The sequence below is a fragment of the Erinaceus europaeus genome, chromosome X (genome assembly GCF_950295315.1).
Source record: "Erinaceus europaeus chromosome X, mEriEur2.1, whole genome shotgun sequence".
Classification (NCBI taxonomy): Eukaryota; Metazoa; Chordata; class Mammalia; order Eulipotyphla; family Erinaceidae; genus Erinaceus; species Erinaceus europaeus.
The window spans coordinates 67823507-67845464 of record NC_080185.1 but is presented as its reverse complement, the minus strand read 5'-3'; the positions used below and the strand labels follow the sequence as shown (position 1 = coordinate 67845464).

At 37.3% G+C, this 21958-nt stretch overlaps 1 protein-coding gene and 1 non-coding gene across 2 annotated transcripts in view; one reads left to right on the top strand and one right to left on the bottom strand.

Annotated features, from left to right (window-relative positions):
• The window catches only part of DIAPH2 (diaphanous related formin 2), an 816245-nt gene that overhangs the window by 778425 nt on the left and 15862 nt on the right, over window positions 1-21958 (top strand). The window lies entirely within an intron of this gene.
• LOC132536001 (U6 spliceosomal RNA) lies at window positions 13294-13396 on the bottom strand. The gene has a single exon (XR_009547702.1). It is a non-coding gene; the product is annotated as a U6 spliceosomal RNA (small nuclear RNA).

The window sequence follows — 21958 nt, the reverse complement described above, 5'->3', positions numbered from 1 at the left end:
GTAATTAAAGAGCAGTGCTAGGAACTTCCCAAATGTGTATCAGTGAATTAAAAAAAAAAAAAAAAAAAAAAAACCTGTTTGGTGGTATGGGGTATCCTGCTAGTAGCTGGTCCCAGGCACTGCTTAAGGGGGGGGGGGGGCGGGGGGGGCGGCGGGAAGGATGTATGCTTGAAAATTAAAAGGAAGAAAAAAGAGTTTTTTCCCCTACTCTAATTCTTAACCCAAATTAAGTTATAGACACATCCTTGGTATGACCGTTATGGCCCCTTATTGGCTGGCCTGCTAAAGGCAGAAAATCCTATTGTTTACAAGAGATGTGTCCGGAGCTCAAAGGCTAGCTGCTTCTCAATCGCCATCTTCCGGGAAACCCCGCCCTCCAGACTTTTTTAAAGGATTTCTCAAAAATGAAAACTAGCTCCAAGTCCTTTGATCCAATGAGAGCTATACTCAAGAAGTCTTTGGATCCACCCTCAGGGTCGCGGTGGACCCTGGCAACTCCCAAGAGAAAGCCCCCGAGCTAAAGTGCTCTCTCCGGGTCCTCTGCCCGCCACGCTCTGCAACCGGTGGAGGAGCCGCCTTCCCGGGAGGGCGGAGGACAATGCCGGGCGCACTCGCCTTGCCTGGCGCCGCCTGGGAATTCTGGCGCCCCGCGAGTCCGTGTCACCTTTGTTCTAATTGTTAACCCAAATTAAACTGTAATCACTTCTTTGGTGCCCCCCCCTTATTGACTGGCCTGCTAAAGGCAGAAAATCCTACCGTTGCCGACGATGCTATCAGAGCACTCGTTGTTAGCGATTTCTCAGGGCGCCATCTTCCCCCGGACCCCAATTGACTTACTTTCTAAGCTGTTTTTTTAAATTTTTTTTTTATTTAAGAAAGGAGACATTAACAAAACCATAGAATAAGAGGAGTACAGTTCCGCACAATTCCCACAACCCGATCTCCATGTCCCATCCCCTCTCCTGATAGCCTTCCCATTCTCTATCTCTCTGGGAGTATGAATCCAGGGTTGTTGTGGGTTGCAGAGGGTAGAAGGTCTGGCTTCTGTAATTTCTTCCCTGCTGAACATGGGCATTGACTGGTCGATTTTTTTACTAAATGATATGTTCTTTTTTATTGAGAGGGGTAATGCTTTACAGAACAGTTATTGATATATGAGTACAATTTCATTATGCACCAGGACCCCAAAGTTCTCTTCTGTCTTGCCTTCCTCCTCTTTATCCCAAGTCCTTGCTCTGATACATTACTCTGTGCTCAGTCCATGCTTCATTTCATATTCTCCTCCCTGTCCCTATTTATCAAGTCCTGCTTATAAGTCCTTTTTTTTTTAACTTATCTCACTTAACATGATGTCCTCTAGTTCTATCCTAGATGACTCAAAACAGACAACTTATCCTTTTAAATAGCTGAGTAATATTCAAATATATATATATATATGTAACTATTCATCTGTTGTTGGACATCTGGTCTGCTTCCAGGTTTTGGCTATTAAAAATTGTGCTGCCTGTGATCATAGGTATACATAGATCTCTTCTGATAGGTGCTTTTGTTTCTTTTGGGTAAATCCTCAGTAGAGAAATCACTGAATCAAAGGTAGATCCATTTTTAGTGTTCTGATTTGGACCAAATTACTCTCCTACCAGCAATGCAAAAGTGTCCCCATTTCCCCAAAACCTCTCCAACATTGGTTGTTACCATCCTTTTTAATGTATGACCTCACAGGTGTAAAGTGATACATCATTGTTGTCTTTATTTGAATTTCTCTGTGATCTGTGACTGAGCACCTTTTCATGTGTTGTAGGCCCTCTGCACCTCTTCTTTGGAGAAGTTACTGTCCATTTCTTCACTCCATTTTCTAATGGGACTGTTTGTGGGTTTTTTGTTTGTTTTTTAATTTTCTTATTATCTTTATTTATTTATTGAATAGAGACAGAGAAATTGAGAAGGAAGAGGGAGGGAGACAGAGAGACACCTACAGCACTGTTTCACCATTCATGAAGCTTTCCCCCTGCAAGTGGGGTGCAGGGACTTGAACCTGGGTACTTATGCACTGTAACATGTGATCTCAACCAGGAGCGCCACAACCTGGCCCAGTTTTTTTTTTAAATGTTACTGAGCTCTTTGTGTATTTTGGTTATTAGTCCTTTATCTCATGTGTGTTGTATAAAGACCCTATCCCACACTGTGGGGTGTCTTTCTGCTAGGTATCCTTTGCTGTGCAAAAGTTTTTCAGTTTGATGTAGTCTTTGTTTATTTTGCTGTTGGATTTGAGTCTTTGAAGATATTTTTGAAGCATAAATCATAAATTATTCTGACAATGTTTTTCTGTATGTGTTTGATAGTTTCTGATCTAATGTCCATGTCTTTGATCTACTTGGAGGTGACTTTTGTGCATTGTCAATGTTTTTTCTAAAGGAAAATTTCTCAAATCTAGCCTATACAAAATGAACTTATTATTAATCTTTAAAAATACAGATACTGTAATTTCTCCCAAATTCAAGTAATATACATAAATACATGCAATGGCACATTAAGTATCAAGATAAGTACAGGCCCTGATTCCTTTCCTTCCTCCTCATTGATCAGCTTATAATTTGAATGTGTTAGAAGCACATGGATTGCTTTTTATCTATAAATCCTTGTGATTATTATATATTATTTGAAAATAAACATGCTGTGGTCCAGGAGATGGCAAGATGGATGAGTCATTAACCTCTCAAGCATGAGGTGCCAAGTTTAGTCCCTGGCAACACATGTACCAGAGCCATCTCTGGTTCTTTCTCTCTGTCCTCCTATATTTCCCATTAATAAACAAAATCTTAAAAAAATTAAAAAGATGTATTTATTTTTAAAACTTTAAATAAACATGCCTTCTAAATGATCATGCAATTCAATTTCAAAATAAATTTATGGTGTTAAAACAGAGAGCTCATTGGGTAGGGTATGTGCTCAGACTTGAGCTCTGGCACCATGTGAAAAGTATCATGGTGCTTGGAGGAAGCTCTATTGTTGTGATATTTCACCCTCTCTATCTGAAAGAAAAAAGAATCCAGAGTGATAAAATTACGTATTTCTAAGAACTTGACTGTGAAAAATAAATAAAAAATATTAAGTCACAATTGATAGACACAGAAATATAGCGAATAGGCAATTAAGAACTCATCTGGCAAATGTTCAGTCTGCATAATTCTTTAATGCTATATTAAGGGTGTAGGTGGGCAGTAAAGATGACAGCCCATTCAAATAAGAAATAAGCTTAACTTCTGTTTTATTAAGGGTGAAAAAGTCAAATTGTGAATGTTAACCTAAACATCAATACAAATGTTGATATCTTATTTAACTTAAAATAGTAGTCATGAATAGACAGACTTTATGATAATAATTTGTAAAATATACAATTGTACATTAGAAATAAAGAGGGAGTTCTCACTGTTAAGTTGTAATAAGAAAATGTGTTTTAAGTACACTAAAAATACAGTAGATCAGAAGATTATTCTTATAATATCAGTGGAAAAGCTATCTGTCAGTGGATGAAACCTAAAAGGTAAAGTATGTTGGCTGCTTTATATAAAATAGTAGGAGGACCCAAGGTCAGAGAAAATTTTCCCAGCTGCTGCTATCATATAAATCCTTTTATAAAAGATAAACTGCTGGGGTTTTTTTTTTAATTTTACTTTTTTTTTATTTCTCCTTTTGCTTCCATCTCTGAATCCATTGCTTTCATGTAGTATGCAGAACATCTGTGCATGGCAGTCTATAAGTCTGTTATTTAAAATACCAACTGTTAAAATGCATTGAATTGAACCAGAGAAGGAGAATAGCTCCACTGAGGCAAATGCATTTTACATCCCTCTCTAATAAAACATTAAAAGGAATAGCCAGAAAGTTTCCCTTTACACTTCCATCTAAAATTCTTAGATTGTAGCTGTGTGAAAGAATCATTATTGACTCCCATCAGACAATTTTGGAGAGGAAGAGAAGAGACTTGTTTTCTGACTTTCTGTGTGCTCTATTAAATCAGGCATTTTGTGCAGAAGTATGAAGTGAAGGCTGATGTCAGAAAATCCCTTGAAGCAGGATTTCATGCTAATCTCCTGTGACTGACTCACTCTTGCTCCCTCTCTCTTTCTCTTTCTTTCTTTTTTGGAGTCAAATTAAATTGTAAAAATTATGGGAATATAACTAGAGACAGACACATTTATTATAGGCTCAACAGCCATTACATATTAGTAAAAGGAGGAAAGAGGCAAGGGGGATCATTTTGATATAATTTTCATTCTTTTTAATTGAGGACAGATATATTCAGTGATGAGAAATAAACAATCATCTACAAAATTTTGGAGATTTGTGATAGTTTTTTTTTTTTTACCTTTTTTCTGTAGCTAAATATACAGTTTTTCAAATGAACATAAACAGACTAAACAATAGGTAATGTTGGAGTTGTTATTAAGGGCACCAATTATGAAGCAACTGTGACTTTGCAGATATAGAGCCTATGTCTCAGAGAAATGTATCTTTTTCTTACCTCAATACAAGCTATTGCTTATGTGCCATTTGAGCTAAATTTAGTATTAAAAATTCAATATTTCAAAGATAATATGTTTTTATTAAGATACATAACTTGACCTTAACATTCTACCTATAAAGGGCCATATTTCTCATACATCAACTCTAAAGTTAGTTCCATTTCCTGACCTTTCTTGTTTTTTATTCTGCTTGCCAAAGATTTTCTAATTAGCTTTCTCCACAAAATGTTTTGTTAGCCCTTTTGAACATTAGCTGTTTGAAATATCTGAATTATTATGACAGGGATCGCACGATTTAACTGCTACCTCCTCAATACTCTCCCCCTGCCTCCACCAAATTAATGCATTCTGTTTTGAATATGCATAGGAAGAAAGAAACTGCTAAGATTTAAATGGTCCCAAGTAGTAATCTAAACAGAAGGACCATTCCAAGAAAGACAGTATTTCTGTACCCAGCATGGATATTGGCACTGCCCTACTTCCAAACATATTCTCATATTCATTTCTTCTGTATTGTGATTTTTTAAGTGGAGCACTTTAAATGTCCCAAAAGGTTTAAAACAAATCAGAAATTCATGTCCTAAATGTTTCCTTAGTCAGAATAATTAAGTTGATCAGTTCTGGGAGTAGTGGAAGCAAAATAATGGGGTCATTGAAGCAGTCAGGCTCTAATGGAAACCTGAGCTCATTCAGATATCAAATCTAATACTTGTTCTACACCTGTATGCAAAGTCCCATTGAGTAAATTCATGTTAAAGGTTTCATGGAACAGACTTTCAGTGGTGTGATGCAAAAGAGTTGTAAATGTTTTTGCAAGAAAGCACTCAATATATTTTTGCAATTTTTTTCTGATATGTTATGTTATATGTATGTATCTGTGCCCTATTTCTACTGAGAAAGGAATAAAAATGTGAGCTGTGTGCACCTTTGAAAGACTTTATTACCATTTAATAATAATAAAAACAGCTGTCATGACACACCCAGCTAAGCACCCACATTACCATGTATGAGGATCTGAGTTCAAGCTCTTGTTCCGTACCTGCAAGGTCGGGGGTAAAGGGGCTTCATGAGCAGTGAAGCAGGCCTTCAAGTGTATCTCTTTCTCTCTCTCTCTATCTATCTCTGTTCCTTCTCAGTAAAAAAAGGGGAAAAGAAACTGAAGGAAAAAGATGACCGTCATGAGCAGTGGATTTGGCATGTAGGCACTGAGCCCCAGTGGTAATTATGGTGGCAGTAAAAATATATTTAATTTTTAAAAAGTATTTTATTTATTTTATTTTTGAGAGAGATGCAGAGAGAAAGACACAGAGAGAAACACCAGAGCACTGCTCAACTCTGGCTTATGGTGGTGCGGGGGATTGAACCTGGGACTTTGGAGCCTCAGCTGTGACAGTCTCTTTGCATAACCACTATGCTATCTACCCCGTGCATATTTTTTTTTATTTATTCCCTTTTGTTGCCCTTGTTGTTTTATTGTTGTAGTTATTATTGTTGTTGTCGTTGTTGGATAGGACAGAGAGAAATGGAGAGAGGAGAGGAAGACAGAGAGGAGGAGAGAAAGATAGACACCTGCAGACCTGCTTCACCACCTGTGAAGCGACTCCCCTGCAGGTGGGGAGCCAGAGTTCGAACCGGGATCCTTATACCAGTCCTTGTGCTTTGCGCCACCTGCGCTTAACCCGCTGCGCTACAGCCCGACTCCCCCTACCCCTGTGCATATATTTTTTAAGATAATAAGATTGCTCTCAAGCATTTGCCACCTAGAGGTAATAATTTGAATTGGCTGAATTCACTGGATTGTGGAAAGAAAAGTTTTGACGTACTAGAAATGGGAGCTATTTCACCTTCCCCTTTATTAAGTAAAATGGTGTCAAGCTTAGCTTTGGTTACAGAACTAGAAAGTAGCAATTATGCATGCTATAGTAATGCTGATTATCATTTCTTCTGTGTCACTGTATATCTGTGACAGTAAATTGTTTTTGATTCTCCTATAAGATATCTAAGTTGAGTTGGCATGCCTAAAACTTTAAAAAAAATTTATATATAAAATGGAAATATTGACAAGACCATAGAATAAGAGGAGTACAATTCAGACAATTCCCACCACCAGAATTCCATATGCACCCACCCCCCTTGATAGCTTTCCTATTCTTTTTTTTTTTTTAATAAAAACAAACACTGACAAAAAACACAGGATAAGAGGGGTACAACTCCACACAATTCCCACCACCAGAACTCTGTATCCCATCTGCTCCCCTGATAGCTTTCCTATTTTTTTTTATCCCTCTGGGAGTATGGAACCAGGATCATTATGGGGTGCAGAAGGTGAAAGGTCTGGCTTCTGTAATTGCTTCCCCGCTAAACATGGGCATTGACAGGTCGATCCATACTCCCAGCCTGTGTCTCTCTTTCCCTAGTGTGGAAGGGATATTGGGAAGCAGGGCTCCAGGACATATTGGTGGGGTCGTTTGCCCAGTGAAGTCAGGTTGGCATCATGATAGCATCTGGAACCTGGTGGTTGTAAAAGAGTTAAGATATAAATCAAAACAATTGTTGACTAGTCATGAGCCTAAAGGCAAGAATATTGCAGATGGAAGATTTGGGGTCTCCGTTTTGGAAAAAGTTAGTAGATCTGTTTTATATATATTCTAAGGGGCCCATGACCCTACTAGTTTTTGCCTGAGCTTCATATCTAATATGCAGGTGACCTAAGTTATTGTCTGGGGATGGTGCTGTAGTTGGAAAAAGGACTAGAAATCTGGATCAGGGAAGAGAGTAGCTCCCAAATATGGAAAAAGTGTATAAATATTGTTAACTGTATAGCCCATTGATTTGATTTGGGGTCCATATTCAGCATAGGAGCCTATGTAACCTCTGCAACCCTGTAGGTCTGAGGTGGCATGTGGTCACTTTTATAGATTGAAATTGTAGAAAGACAAATTTAATTCTGTCCTATAATGACTGTTGAAATAATAAATCTCTAACAGGATTCTCTGATTGTAGTCAGAGACATCCCATTAGGAGAAAACATAACTTGCACGGTTGCAAGCTGACCAACAAAGTGTGCATTCTTTTTTTTTTTTAATTTGTATGTTTTTTAAATTTCTCTCTTGGGAAACTGTTCATAGTCAACAGTAAAATACCATAGTCTGTACATGTGTAACATTTCTCACTTTTCTACATTTCCATTAAACCCCCACTAGGTCTGCCTCTGTCTTTCAAGACCTGAACACTCCCCTCCAATTCACCAACCACCCCCACCCCTACCCTAGAGTCTTTTACTTTGGTGCAATACACCAACTACAGTCCAAGTTTTGCTTTGTGCTTTCTCTTCTGTTCTTTTTCAACTTCTATGAGTGAGATCATCCCATATTCCTACTTCTCTTTCTGACTTATCTCACTTAACATGATTCCTTCAAGCTCCATCCAAGATGGAGTGAAGAAAGTGAATAAACTATTTTTAATAGCTGAGGAATATATATATATACACATATATATGCCACAACTTCTCAGTCACAAATCTATTGTTGGACACCTGGGTTGTTTCCATGTTTTGGCTATTAAAACCATGCTGTTATGAACATAGATATATGCAAATCTTTATGGATGGTTATATTTGGTTCTTTAGAATATCTGCAGGAGAGGTATTGCATAGTCATAGGGAAGGTCCACTTCTAGCCTTCTGAGAATTCTCCAGACTGCTCTCAACAGGGGTTGGACCAATTTACATTCTACCAGCAGTGCAGGAAGGTTCATTTGTCCCCACAATTTCTCCAATATTTGTTGCTGCTACCTTTTCTGATGTATGACTTTCTCACTGGCATGAAGTGGTATCTCACTGTTGTCTGTCTTTGCATTTCTTTGACTATCAGTGACTTGGAACATTTTTTTCATGTTTGTTGGCCTTTTGGATCTCTTCTTTGGTGAAGATTCTGTTCATATCCTCTCCCCATTTTTGCATGGGGTAATTTTTTTGTTCTTGTTGAAAGTCTGTATTATCAACAGCTGTTCACACCATGAAGTTTTCACAGGTATGTATAGTTAATGTGCATGTGCACTGGTGTGATAAGATGAGTCAGTTCTCTGAAAATTGTTCTTTTCAAGATTTATATGTCTTAATGTGTGATAGAGAGAAAATGAGAGAGACAAAGGTAGAACCAGAACTTTACTCTGGCATATGTTGTGCCAGTGATGGAACTGGAAACCTCACATAAATCCTGAAGACAACCACTGGCCTACTAGCTCTGCCATAGAAAAATTTTCATTATTCATTTTATTGTCAAACATTTAGTAGCTTGGTAGGCCATGATACTGCTTGTCTTTCATTTGATACAAAACAAGTTAACACAAAGAAAATAAAGAATCTGTTGATAAGAACTTTTTTGTTATATTTATTCACCACCAGGACTATTGCTGGGGCTCACTCTCTGCACAACTTCACAAATATCTGTGGCCATTTTTCTCTTTCAGTCAGAGGGTGAGAGACAGAGAATAAGAGAGATAAAGAGAGAGTCTGAGAGACATCTACAACACTACTTCATCACTCACAGATCTTTCCCCATGCTTTGTGCTCTCTGTCAACTGAGCTGCCATCTATGCCCATTCAACATTTTTAAATACAAATAAAAATATATATACTGTGCTTTAAAAAGTAGCCACTTAGTGAACTTCATTGACAATTTTGCATGCATTTGCCCCCAAATTAGTAATTACATCATATAAAAATGTCTCTGTTAAAATGTACTCCAATAGAACAGAAACTTAGTAAAGACATCTTAAAGCATAAAATGGAAAAATGGTTTTGACTTCATTCTGTATGTCTGTTGATATTTTCTTCTTTTTTTTTCCATTTGGCTTATTACTCTATTGAGTTGTACCTACCATAAGACATGCCTTATGCTACTAAACAACATATTTGCCCTTGAAGATGCCAGATATCTAAAATGGTTCATTCAATGACTACTTTTGAGGGAAAAATAATCTTCTCTAAGTAAAAATAAATAAGTAAATAAAAATATGAACAAGATAATTTCAGCTAGAATTGATTGTAGACATGTCAGAAACTATGATCTGAGAGTTGGTTCTCTCTATCTCTCTCTTTCTTTGTGTGTGTGTGTTTTAAAAAAGTCACTGAGTTTAGGTAGGGGCTTCCAGAGTCATGGCTATGGAGCACAAACCTTTTTAGATCACTCTCCTTTTAAATTAGGAAAAACAATGAAAAATGGCATGAAAATCCAACCAAATAAAACTGGGATTTCTTCAAAAACTCATAAAGCCAGGGCCCAGGTGGTGGAGCACCTGGTTGGATGCACATATTACAGTGCACAAGGACCCCAGTTTGAGCCTCCGGTTCCCACTTGCAGGGGGAAAGCTTTGCAAATGGTGATGCAGGGCTGCAGGTGTCTTTCTATTTCTCTCACTCTATCTCCCCTAACCTTTCAACTTCTGGCTGTCTCTATCCAATAAATAAATAAAAAGAGAAAGCAAGAAAAGGAAGGAAGGAAGGGAGGGACTCACTAATCTACAAGTGTGTGGAAACATGTGTAGCCAGTAGGTGGAAAAGGGGTAAAGAAGAGATTTTCAAACTAAAGAAGCCTTGCATGGTGACAGGTGACTCTGAACCTAGAGTGAAGCAGCTGACCACATTTCTAGAGGCAGTAGAAGACCAAGGGTAGCATTCTGGTCCCTCATCAGAACTCATCTCTCTGAGATCACTGACTATCAATCAGATGGTTGGATGAATCTGGATATAGCTACTATAAAATAGGGGAGAGAATTTGTGGTTGATCCTCAGTGTGTCACTTGATTGTAGTATGACCAAAATATTTCCCATTCTCAGTATCTGTTTTTTTCTTATCTCTGTTATCTCCATTATCTTCTCTTATCTAATATTTCTTTCCTAATCACTAGTAAGTAATTAAGTGAAAAATCTAGTTATAGTTCTAAAGCCCTCTGATTGCCTCAGGTTCCCAAGGACAGCTAAAACCATATCTGACCAGCAGCAAGTAGGACACAAATGTCAAAAGATACAAAATCCAATGGTCAAACCAAAAAGAAACATTGCAGAAATGAACAAAGACAAAAGCCCAGAAAAATATTTCGACAAGGCAGAAGCAAATTGTAATGAGGAAAACATCCAAACACAATTGACATGATAATCACCGGAGTGAGGAAAGCTTTTGATGGTAATAGTATAAGAAAAGTGGAAACAACAAATGAGAACTATCTAGAGGTAATTAGAGAGCTGAAAGCTGAAACAGCTGAACTAAGAGCCCAACTGACTGAAAAAGATAATAACTGAACACAGTAACAAAATAGTTGAGCTAAAGAAAACAGCTGAGGGAAGTGCAAGAAGAATAACTGAGGCTCAGCTCTGGCTTATCATGGTGCACCGGATTGAACCTGGGACTATGAAGCCTCAGATATGAAGATATCTGTTTACATATCCATTATGCTATATACCCCTCCCCTTTATATCAATGTTCATTAGGAATATTGGCCTATAGCTTTCTTCTTTTGGTTGAGTCCTTTCCTGCTTTGGGGATAAGAGTGATGTTACATTCATAAAATGAATTTGGTAGTGAGTCACCAGCTTCAATTTCCTGGAAGAGTTTGAGGAGAATCAGTGTTAGTTCTTTTTTGCAAATCTTATAGAATTCATTAGTAAATCTGTCTGGATCTGAGCTTTTATTCTTGGGAAAATTTTTGATTATTGATTGAATTTCTGTGGTTCTGATTTCACTGGGCAAGCTACTTACTTCTTCTTGAGTTAAGCCTACCTGGTGGTATGTAATAAGAATGTATACATACAATCTAGCTTGTCTAATTTATTTGATTTAAAAAAATTCTTTATTAGGGGATTAATTAATTTACAGTTGTCAGTAAATTACATTAGTTTGTACATACATAACATTTTCCAGTTTTCCACATAACAATTCAGCCACCACTCAGTCGTCCTCTACCATCTTGAACTCAAAGTCCAATTTGAATAGATATGTTTACAATATTCACTTATAACTCCTTGTAGTTATCCATTTTTGACTGTTATATTATCTTTCTTATTCTTCCATGGTTTTGATCATAGCTTTCTCTATTTTTCTTTTTGCTACTCAAGCCAGTGGTTTATAAATTTTATTTATCTGTTCAAGAACCAGCTCTAGTTGCATTAATCTTTGGATTCTCTTTCTGGCTTCTATTTAATTAAGTTCTGCTCTCATATTGAATCTTTCCTTCTTCCTGCTGACCTTCATATTTCCTTGTTCCTTTTCTAGATGACTCGGTTGTAATGTTAGAGAGCTTAATTGATCTCTTCACTGTTAATGTAGGACTATATTGCTATAATCTTCCATTTTATTTTATTTTATTTCTACCAGGGCTATCACCTGGGCTTGGTGCTATGCCTCTGCTCCCAGTGGCCATTCTTTTCTGTCTTTTTTTTTTTCAGTTTAAACAGAAATTTATTTTTGTTTGAGAATTTACTACATAATTTACATTCATAATTTTTCTTTTCATTGTTAGTTCTTCATGTGTCCAATGATCACTGGATGTACAAAACATTTTGCTACCTAACTTATATTCATTGTATTTCTTTCCAGTATAAACTGTTTCAGTTCTCTGAAGAGTATTCAAATGACTGAAAATAATATCATATTGATTACATTCATAGGGTTTCTCTCCACTGTGAGTCCTTTAACGTATCTTAAGAGAACCAGAAAAACTGAATGTTTTCCTACACTGTTTGCAATTATTTGGTTTATCTCCACTGTGAGTCTTTTATGTTCCCTAAGAGATCTGAACTGACTGAATGTTTTTCCACATTGTTTTCATTCAAGGGCTTCTCTCCACTGTGAGTTCCTTCTTGTGCCTGAAGATGACTGGACTGTTTTACTACATTGTTTCCATTTGTAGGTTTTCTCTCCATTGTGAGTTCTTTCATGAGTTCAAAGAGAACTGGAACAACTGAATGCTTTACTACATAATTTACATTCATAGGGTTTTTCTCCACTGTGAATTCTTCTATGATATCTAAGTGAACTGAAACAACTAAATGTTTTATTACAGTATTTATATTCATAGGGTTTCTCTACATTGCTGTTTTTGTTATATCTCCAAAAATTACTGGATTGAGTACTTACTTTAGTGTGTAGTTTATATTTATAAGGTTTCTCTCTGACATTCCTTCTCTCAAGTCTTTGAAGGTAAATAAAATAAATGACTAGTTTTTCACATACTTAGACTCATGAGGTTTCTCTACATATTGGTAATCTTCTTTCTCAGATACTTCTTCATTGATATTTCTTTATTGACTCTTCTTCAGTATAATGATTCTACAATTTTTCTATTGATAGAAGGTTCTTGAATGTTTTCCATATCACATCTCTGTAAAGTTTCTTCTCTGAAGGACCTAGTAGTGCACATTTCTCCTGAGTAAGTCACAGTCATATCTTCCCAAGTTACTAAGTCCTGAGACAAAGCCATTTTTCTTTTTTTCTCTGATGTCCCCTTCCAGCCAGAAGATAAAGAGAAATCACAGTGGTAGCTTGAGACTCTGCTTTAAATCTAGCAGCACAGACTCATCACTTGATAGTACTGTACTATCTTCCATCCATGCTCCTGATTCATAGAAGTTTTTTCCTGGATGTTTGGATCAACATAAGTTGAGTGACCTAGGGAAGAAAGCATGCACATTGCCAGCGAGAAGCTTCCTTATCTTTCTTTTTTTTTTATTGGGGGATTAATGGTTTACAGTCGACAGTAAAATACAAATATATATGTAGAATGCTTCACAAATTTGCATGTCATCCTTGTGCAGGAGCCATGCTAATCTTCTCTGTATCATTCCAATTTAAGTATATGCTGCTGAAGCAAGCATACTTTCCTTCCTTCCTTTCTATCTTCTGTTCTTTAAGTTTATTTGATAAGATAAGAAAAAATTGAGAGTGGAGTGGGGAGAAGGGAGAAAGAGAAGAGAGAGAGAAAGACATGCAAACCTGCTTCACTACTCGTGAAACATCCCTCCTTGTGAGTGGGGAGCAGGGGCTCAAACTGTGTCCTTGTGCATGGTAATATGTTCATTTAACTGGGTGTACCACTGCCCAGCCCCTATAAACTTCACTCTTAAGATAGCTTTTGTTGCATCATATAGGGACTAGCAGTTGGTCTCTTCATCTCCATTGCTCTCCAAGTAATTTTTAAGTTCTGTTATTATTTTTTCAGGGACCCAGATGTTATTCATAAGCATACTGTTTAGTCTTTATTGTCTGGATATATTACCTTTTTCTTTTTGTGGTTTATAACTAACCTTACCATCCTATTGTCAGAAAAGATCTATTTCACTATTTCAATATTCACATACTTATGAAAACTTTCTTTGTGTCCCAACACATAATCAATAATTGAGAATGTTTGACATGCACTTGAAAAAAATATATTGTCTTTTCTCTTGGGATGAAAAGTTCTGTATGTATCTGTTAAATTCATCTCATCTATGACTTCATTTAAGACCTCTACTTTCTTATTGATTTTTTTCTTGTCATGATAATCTATTTCTTACTATGAGTAGTGTATTAAGATCTCCTATTATTGTGTTGCATTTGGTATCTCCCATGAGGTCAGTTAAGTACTTTTTTCTAAAATGTATTTTGGTTGCACTCAAATTAGGAGCACATATATTGATAATAGTTATTCTTCCTCTTGGATTGATCCTCTGACCCACAAGTAGTTTTGATCTCTGTCTCTTATCACCTACTTTGCCTGAAAGTATATTTTGTGGAATAGCAGAATTGCTGTTCCTACCACTTTTATTGCTTTAGTGGCTTGGAATATCTTGTTCCAGCCTGTCACCCACACCTTCCTTTTTGCCTTCCTTTCATATATGTGTTTTCTGGAAATATAGAATCAACAGATCTTGCTTTTTCAAAGCTTATTTTAAAAATTATTTTCATGTTTTTATTGTTGGATATAGCCAGAGAGAAATTGAGAGGGAGGGAGAGAGGGAGAGAAACAAAGAGACACCTGCAGCCCTGCTCCACCACTCATGAAACTGCCCCTCTGCAGGGGGGGGACTAGGGGCTTGAACTTCGGTTCTTGTGCACTTTAATGTGAGTGATTAACCAGGTGCACCACCACCTGGCCCCCTGGATCTTGCTTTTTTAATCAAGTCAGTAACTCTGAATCTTTTCATTGCTTAATTTAAGCCATTCACATTTAAGGTGATTCCCAATAAATGTAGTTTTCATATAGCCATTTCTGATTTTTGTTTTGAATTTCAATGATAGTACTGCCTAAAATATATATATATTTTTTTCTATTTGTCTCTGTGCTATTTTTTGTTTTGTAGTTATCTTAAGTATATTGTCTAAGCTACAATATCTACAACAGTATTTTTTAAGTTGGTCTTGGTTCACCAACATTTGATTGTATTTTTCCCATTTTGCCCCCACACTTCCTCTCTGTTTTCCTCTGTTTGCTTGTGGTTATAGCCTAATATTTATCATCTAACTGAAAGTGGAATGTCTTTGCTTCTTCCTGTCATGTGGGACTCTCAGTAATTCTTGCAAGGCAGGATTGGCATTATTGAATACCTTAAGTTTCCGAATGGCTTAAAAGATCAGTTCTTCTCTGTCATACTTGAAGGATAATTTAGTAAGAGTATTCATTGCTGGAAATTCTTATTTTTTTATACTTTGAATATCTCATTCTACTCTTTGCCTCTAGGGTTTCTAATGAGGAATCTGAATAGAGCTTGATGGTTCTTCCTCTGTATGTCAGTTTCTTCCTTTCCCTAGAAACCTGCAATATTTTTTTCCTTGTCGTTTCTTTTGTCTAGTTTTAGTGTGTGTGTGTGTGTGTGTGTGTGTGTGTGTGTCTGTGTGTGTGTGTGTGTGTGTGTGTGCATGTTCAGTTTATTCCTTTCCTAGCAGCCTGCAATGTTTTTTCCTTGTCTTTTCTTTTGGCTAGTTTTAGGATATGTCTTTTTATGTGCCTTTCGGCTTCATGAACTTGGATGTTCATTCGGCTTCATGAACACCTATGTTTAGACTATTCCCCAGATGTGGAAATTTTTCTACTATGATATCCTTGAATATAATCTCTGTTTCTCTTTTATTCCTTAGTGGTCCCAGTAAATCATACATTCATCCCTCCCTCCCTCCCTTCCTTCCTTTGTTCCTTCCTTTCTCTCTTTCTCCCTCCCTGGTCTCTCTCATTAAAATAAATAAAGAAGTTTAAGTCATATAAATTCTATAGGTAGACAGTACTTTTTCCTTATCAATTGTTAATCAATTAATTCTTTGGCTCTGTGTCTCTCATGTCTATGTAAAGATTAATGTGGGCCAGCTACCAGGCAATCTCATTTCATTAATATTTCATGATAAAATTACTGTTATCCTCATTTTGCAGATGAACAAGCAGGTGGGGAGGGGGGGCTCTAACCTGGATCCTTGCACTTGGTGTTATGTGCGCTTAACCAGGTGCTGCCACTGCCCAGCCCCTACTTTCCAAAATTTTACTCGTTTTGGACAGAATATCTAGGACTTATAGAATTTAGAATCTAAGATTTATGAAATATGTTTATAAATGGTAGATTGTATAAAGATGAATTTATTTGTGCTTTAACACCAACAGACTTGGAAACCATTACTTACAGATAAGAAAACTTTCTTTGGCTGTTATTTTTATTTTTCAATTTTTATTTATAAAAAGGAAACACTGACAAAAGCCGTAAGATAAGAGGGGTACAACTCCACACAGTTCCCACCACCAGATCAACATATCCCAGCCCCTTCCTTGATAGCTTTCCTATTCTTTATCCCTCTAGGAGTATGGACCCAGGGTCATTAGGGGGTACAGAAGGTGGAAGCTCTGGCTTCTGTAATTGCTTCCCTGCTGAACATGGGCATTGGCAGGTCGATCCATACTCCCAGCCTGTCTCTTTCTTTCCCTTTTGGGGCGGGGTTCTGGGGAAGTGGGGCTTCAGGACACATTGGTGGGGTCATCTGCCTAGGGAAGTCTGGTTGGCATCATGTTAGCATATGGAACCTGGTGGCTGAAAAAAAGAGTTAACTTATAGAGCTTTGGTTATTATTTAAGCAAAGCAGAAAATACTAAAATGGTACCTGATTTTTCTTCCTTTCCACTGCAGTATACTTTGTGATAGTAAAAGCAGTCAATTCAGAGAGTGCTGAATCCTATACTAATTTTGTTGTTTATTTGTTTGTTTTTAGTGCTGTGCAGGTGAATGATATAAGTTTCTTGTGCATACACAATACCACTGAGTGGCCTCCTTGGTTATTTTTTTTCATTTTACTTATTTACTTACATCTAGAAAATAATAACTATGGCATGATTCCTCCATTCATGGAGATCCCCCCGTATTATCCATTGAACTTCTCTATGTAGTGCTAGAGATTGAATTCAAGGTCTTGTAGTTGGTAAGGTCTGTGATCTATACTCTGAGGTAAATTCAAGCCCATATTGTTTCTTACATTGAAAACATTATGTATTTTTTATTGAAATATTCAAAAAAAAAACATCTTACCTAGATTGTTTCCCTAATTTGTCAGTTTCAACATGCTCAAGGACAAAAACTCAGATATAATTAAATTCTATTTCAAATTCCACTAGAAAATACTGGAAAAACATTTTTGAAATCATGAACTCACTATTTAAAAATAATCACTTTTTAAATTGTTATATAGCTTCCCAAGCTTCTAACATTGCAATACAATTGTTAAAAAATAAAAATATATTTTGTGTCACCTGATTTTTCACTTATCATATTTATGTTGTAGTATCATGTAATAATTTAGAATGGCTAAATACTGTTCCAATGTAAATTGTCCCATCTAATCTATAAAGAACATATAGACTGTTTATGAATTTCAAAAATATAAATATTTTTCTAAAGAACATTATATAATGTATAAACATATAGCAATCCATGTTTATACATTTGTCAGATAGTGTGAGGAATGTTTGTGTTTTCAAGTAGACTTAAAAATCAAGAAAGGCTCTTTTTAAAAAGTCTAATAATGAGTGAGAAGAATCGGGTTATGGCTGCTGAAGTAATGCACCAGGTACAGGGGTCACATGTAAAAGTAGATAAAAATTCTCTGTAATTTTGTTCAAATAGTATATATTTCCCTTCCTGACTTATTTTTTATTATTATTGATTTAATAGTGATTGACAAGAATGTAGTATATGAGAGGTATAATTCCCACTACAAGAGTTTTGTATCCCATCCCCTCCATTGGAAGGTTTCCTATTCTTTATCCCTCTGGGAGTATGGACCCATAATCATTATGGGATGCAGAAGGTGGGATGTCTGCCTTCTGTAAATGCTTCTCCACTGCATATAGGCATTGGCAGGTCGATCTACATGCCCATCCTGTTTCTCTTTCTCTAGGGGGGCAGGGATCTGGAAAGGTGGGATTCCAGGACACATTGGTGAGGCCATCTGCCCAGTTATTATCATGGTAGCATCTGCAACTTGATGGCTGAAAAAAAAATTAAGATATAAAGCAGAAAAAACTGTTTAATAATCAGGAACCTAAAGGTAAAAATACAGCAGGTGAGATTTGGGGTCTCCATTTTGAAAAAACTAGTAGCTCTATTTTAGGTATATTCCAAGTGTCCCATGACTTTTATAATATTTGCCTGAGCCTGATAGCTAACATTCAGGTGGGCTAAAAGTGAGCTAAATCATCTGGGGAGATGGTGTCAGAGTTGTAAATTGGACTAGAAAGCTGTATCAGGGCAGAGAGTAGCTTCCATATATGGGGAACATATATAAATACTGTTAACTATAAACCCATTGATCTGATCATAGCTAGGAACATTCTAGGCTGCTCTCATTGCAGGACTCATCTTCCTTGAGTGGGAGAGTATGCTGACCCAGTGTTGTTAAAGTTCGGAGGCTCCAGCAGGCCGGGCTAGCGTCGCGGCGGTAGACAGAGACAGAGACTCAGGGACACACAGCTGGGCTGAGAAGCTGCAGTTTAGTCTTTATTCACGAATGGACAAATCACCACACCATGTGCTTCCCTATCATTCTCTCTCAGCGGCTGCTGCTGGGACTCTGGACGTCCTTAGCATAGGGGGCGCGGAGAAAGAGAGGCGTGAAACTAGCAAGGGCCAAACCAATTCTCCTGGCAGAGGGAGAGTGAGACCAAACCATTGTGAAGCATACAACAATTCCCCCTTTTCTTTTTAACTAAATTACCATAGTATCAGGGGTGTGGGGTGAACAGAAACCTATATCGTACAGGAATTTTCAAAAAAGAAACTGGCACAAACATGGAGAAACATGTAAGCAAGCAACAAGAACCAGTGTGCTGCCAAGGGAAGGCCTGAGGGGGGCATTTTTTGCCTCTGTGGGCAAAACTTTAGCAGCTTAAAAAAAAGCATTTCCTGCCTCTGGGGGCTTTACTTGGACGGGCATTTTCTAGCATGGGGGGAGGGTGAGGCCTAGAGTCCCAAGGCATGGCTGCAGTCAGTCTTTGAGAAACCCAGCAGCATAAGGGAAAGCTGCTAGTTTTGTGCAAAGTGTCTGAGGTGTACCAGTGATTCCAATAGAAGTGTCCAAAGCAGATGTCCACCAAAGAATTGCCAGGGGGTGAATTGTTGTACGTCTGTCTCAATGGGGAATGCTTCTGGGGGCTGCTTCTGCTTTGACCTGTCACGTTTTGGCAGTTCCAGCTCACTCTCTACAGAAAAGCAGAATTCCAGAGGCTGACCTTCCTCATGCAGCATTTCATCCCCTGCCATTTCTCCCCCTAGTTGTCTACTTTGGACTGAGACTTCTATCGGACTTGCTGGTATACCCTTTGGACACTTTAGACAATTTTACAGTAGCTTCCTTCCCTTCACGTTGCTGGTTTTTCATAGACTGACCCTGAGTAGTTCATAGATTTTACACACTGTTGCCCTGGGCATTAGATAAAAGGAAAGGGGGAGATGCTGGGAAATTGTGCAGATGCAGTCACATCTGCCATGTTGTCCCCTCAGGCTACTGCTAGTTCCCGCGAGAGTTGGGACATTCTCAGAGTGCCTGTTCAGCCATGTTGTGCCCTCAGGGCATTGTCTATATCCCCACGATATTTGGAGTGCTTTGGTTACTCCTCCCCCTCCCATTCTCACGAGAGTTATTATCCTATCCTGGAGTGCTATGGTTACTCCTCCCCCTTCCCATTCTGGCGAAAGCTAATCCTATAAAAGCCCTTCTTCTTCCGCACCTCGCTCTCTTGGCCAGTGCTTCACTCCCGTGTTCAGACGCAGGAAAGTTTACTGCGTGAGGTGGCCATTTTCGCTACCTCCACGTGGCCCAACCTGCCTCTCTAGCACCCAACACTGAGGTGCCAGCGCAAATAAAGATTTATTTGTTCCCTCTTCGCTCCAGACCTCCTCTCTCTCTTCTCCGCGGCGCAAAACAACAACCCAGCCTCCTTCAGAAAGAGGGCTAAAGCTATCGTCCCTAACATTGTTGATCCACATTGAGGGCAAGGTCCTGTAGAGGCCCACAAGAGTGTTTTGAGGTTTCTTATGTGAGAAGTAAAATTCTAGTTAATAGTCAGTTTTAGTGATTTGTAGGTTGGATATGAACTCTGCATGTGCATAGTTTGCATTAGACACTAAAATTGCAAAGAAACTTCTGTCAGTTTTAAATATGGCATTAAGAAGCTGTCTTTTAACTCTGTGCCAGTTGCTCATTTTTAAAATGACTGCTTACTGGATTCTACCTTAAGGGACAATTTGTTATAAAACAATAGCTCTGACAGTTGCTAAAGTGTCTGTGCTATTAACTATGCAGGTTGCCTTTGTCAATACAGCTGGTTAAGTGATTAAGAACAGGCTAGAAAAGGGATCACTACTGATGAGAAGCACCTGTTTATAGGCTTTCAACTGCTAAGTCATATATTATTACCACATGTTCTCAAGATCATAGCCAATAACATATTTCTATATCAAGTCACTTAGGAAATAGAAACAACATTCAGGGGAAGTACTGTAATTTCTGCTTTACTACAGAAATCAGTGAATTTGACTAATCTCTGAGTATCAAAGACAAATGAAATTGTAGATTTGGGCTGATGACACTAAAACTTCTATCTTCAGCAAGAAGTAGATAACCCAGATCCAAGTGATATACTGCACATGTTAAAAACAGATAATTTTAGAGTGATTCAAATCAAAAGCAGGCAGATACAGTCTAGGTTAGTGAATGGGCAACAAAGCTCCGGCAGATCATGAACAGCTGCCAGAGAAAATGACACAGGATTGTCCATCATATTATGAAACTCAGAGAAATGGCTGATGCCTAATATTCTTAGTCACAAGATCTATGTCACTCAATGGAGTAGAAAGGCAGAAATGACAAGTTGTAGGAATGGACTGACTCTATAGTCACAGTACCATTTAATAGCTATTTGTCTGTACCAACCTATGTGATTGCTCTAGGTCTCAATCTGCCATGAACTGTCTGCCGAGGGCACTTCAGTCTATGAATCCCTTGATTTGCTCTTCTATTGCCACTCTCAGTAAAAATGCCTAGAAATCAAAAATGGAACTTTCTCAAATGATTTCAGTGGGTCCACTTTTTTAGTATGTTTTCCAATGTAAGTTTTACTTATACTTGGGAGATCTTCCAACTTTTTCCTAACATTATATTTTCATTTATTGCTTTTTACTGTACATTCTAGATTTGTAGAAGTCATCATTGGACTTTCAACCTCATTTATGTTCTGCCTTAGGATCCTGTCGCATTTTCTTACAAAGACACAAACTAATATAATATTAGTTTATTTTGTTTATAAATATTTAGTTTTAGTATACAAAACCAGGGGTTTTGAAAAAATATATACTCAGTAGCTCTGACATTGAATATGAAGATTATCAATAGCTAGGTCCGTGGTAGTATAATATTTGAACAATATGCTGATTTTTTTCCAGTGGCATAGTTCTCTAAAATTATTGAAAATATTCAGTTGAAATTATCAATTGTGTAAATACTAGTCATTTAAAATCCTAGGTTGGTTGTACATGTTATATACTATGTTTATGACTAATTAAAATATATTGTATATTTTTTACACTTGTATTTTATAATATATTAAGTCTTTAATGTCTTAAAGTGATATTAAATTTATCATATATTTCAATCTCCTGAAGTTACCATAATTGAAACTATTTGATAACGTACCTTTGCGTCACTAAAACACTTGATAATTTGCAAAATATGAGTTCATAATACAGATAGAGAGTAGACTTTCCACCTGGTAGGGAAGATAAGAAAACAGTGAAATAGAGGAAAGTAGTTTAATTTCACTATTGTAGTTTTGTAAAATATAATTTGTTTTTCCCTTAGCACAGCAGAGTTTCCTGCTGATAACAAGCTTCAGAACTAATAACTTCACTGTAACTATTGATACTTTCC